The following is a 1877-nucleotide window of genomic DNA, read 5'->3' as shown; positions in this document are numbered from 1 at the left end:
AATATTTCTAATTATATTTCTAAGAATATTTCTAATATTTTCTAATTAACTTAAAAATTCTAAAACTATTATTTAATTCTAACTTTTTATTCTAACCCAAACATTTTTCTAATTAGGATTTTAATATTTCTAACCTAACATTTCTAATTACTTTATTTAATTTCTAAATGATCTATTAAGTCCTAGTTAAGCTAATTAATCAAATAACAAATCAATGCTCTTTCTAAAGGACCAATTAACAAACAATAATTAAAGAAAAAGGTGCATGTGGGCCTTGTACAAGTATGATAAGCCCAGTTAGAGATAGGGTACTCTACTATGTGAATCTGTACGCATTCAGAATTTCCTTTGGTAAAGTTAGAATTCCTCACCTGTTCACTGAGTTGCTAGGAGGAAAAAAAAAACAGATCGGCCGGGAGAAGAATCTTGTCGTATCGCCGCCGTCAGTGATGCCAAGATGGTGAAACCGTCGCGCTCTCTGCTCCGACCTCCTCTAACCGCAACGGTAAACAAAACTCAGCGCCGACGCACTATCTCAGCAAGCGACGACGAGGATGGCGGCTTCGTCGATGACGCCAACTTCGTGAATCCGGTGACCTCTTCGCACTAGCCACTCCTTCCTCTTACTTTTCTTTCACTATCGATCTGCTTCTAGTAAGGTGTGGTTATGGTGCTCTTTGAGAAGAATTGCTTTTTTTTGCTATGTTTATGTTGTGTGTTCTAGGGTTTTTAGAAGAAATAGCTTTGTGTGTGGTTGCTGTTGTTGTTTTAGAGTTTTGGAAAAAAAAGCTTTGCTGCGTTTGTTCTTGCCATGCCGTTCTGGTTTTAGGAAAAAAAGTGCTTCTTTGTTGTTGTTGTGGTTTAAGGTTTTTTTAGAAGAAATAGCGTACTGTGTTGTGTCTCTTTGGAGTTAACAGAGAAAAAAACTTGGAAAATTTCTTTTGGATTTTTATCAAAACCTGTTACTGTTAATCAGTTTTGTGGTTTATATACATGAATGTTGGTTTCTGTGAGATAACTTGTTGGATCCTATTTCCAGATTTTGTGGGATGATTAATCTATGGATTTAAAGTTGTTTATTTGGATAATGCAGTGTGTTTCTGAGTGCTTCCTTTGATTTATTGTGTAACACATTAATCTGCTCTTTCTATTAATTATTTTCCAGATTTTTAAGTGCTTATTTGATAAGCTGTTTTTAATTTTGAATTGGTTTTGCAGGTGAAGTGATGTTGATGCTGATTGATTGAAAAAGGGGGGCTGTTATTCAACAGGTTTTGGAAAAGTTCTGAAGAGTTGGTTTTGAATTGGGAACTTCCAAAAGAGCTTTTGGAAGAGTCTTTGAAATTTGCTTCAAACTGCTGTGTTTACAGCTTATTCCAATTTTCAACTTATTTTAAATGTACTCCAAACTCTGTAATAATATTGGGATTTAGAAATTTGAGATTGATTAGAATACTTCAGCTTTTGAAAAGTTGGGTTAAACGTGTAACCCCTTTGTTATTATGCATTGGCCCTTTGGATTATTCAGAACTTATTTGGAAGCATTTTTTGTGTAATTAGTCTCTCTTTTTTAATATGCAAATTTAATTTGAAACTTCCTTTTTTTTTTAGAACTATGTAACTATTTTTTGATTATCAGCAAGATCTTTTTAAGCTTTTTTTTGTTATTTGTGTGGATACTTTTATTATGTAATATTTGGATTAAATTTTAATTATGTAATTATTTTTTAAACTTTTCAAAATTTAACTCAATATTTATTTATGCTAATCAATTTCAATTTTAAAAAAACAACCAATTTCCAACATAAGTATAATGACTTAATTTTAAAACAAATTTCTAATTTAAGTATCATGACTTAATTTTAAAAAAAAACAAA

General features: G+C 31.5%; 1 long non-coding RNA gene across 1 annotated transcript; it reads left to right on the top strand.

Annotated features, from left to right (window-relative positions):
- The first annotated feature begins 302 nt into the window (after positions 1-302).
- On the top strand, positions 303-1556 carry LOC127076412 (uncharacterized). Its single transcript, XR_007786814.1, has 2 exons — positions 303-659; positions 1219-1556. It is a non-coding gene; the product is annotated as an uncharacterized LOC127076412 (long non-coding RNA).
- Positions 1557-1877: the final 321 nt, after the last annotated feature.

The sequence above is a fragment of the Lathyrus oleraceus genome, chromosome 4 (genome assembly GCF_024323335.1).
Source record: "Lathyrus oleraceus cultivar Zhongwan6 chromosome 4, CAAS_Psat_ZW6_1.0, whole genome shotgun sequence".
Lineage (NCBI taxonomy): Eukaryota > Viridiplantae > Streptophyta > Magnoliopsida > Fabales > Fabaceae > Lathyrus > Lathyrus oleraceus.
The sequence above is the reverse complement of the archived record's forward strand: the minus strand, read 5'-3'. Positions and strand labels throughout refer to the sequence as shown.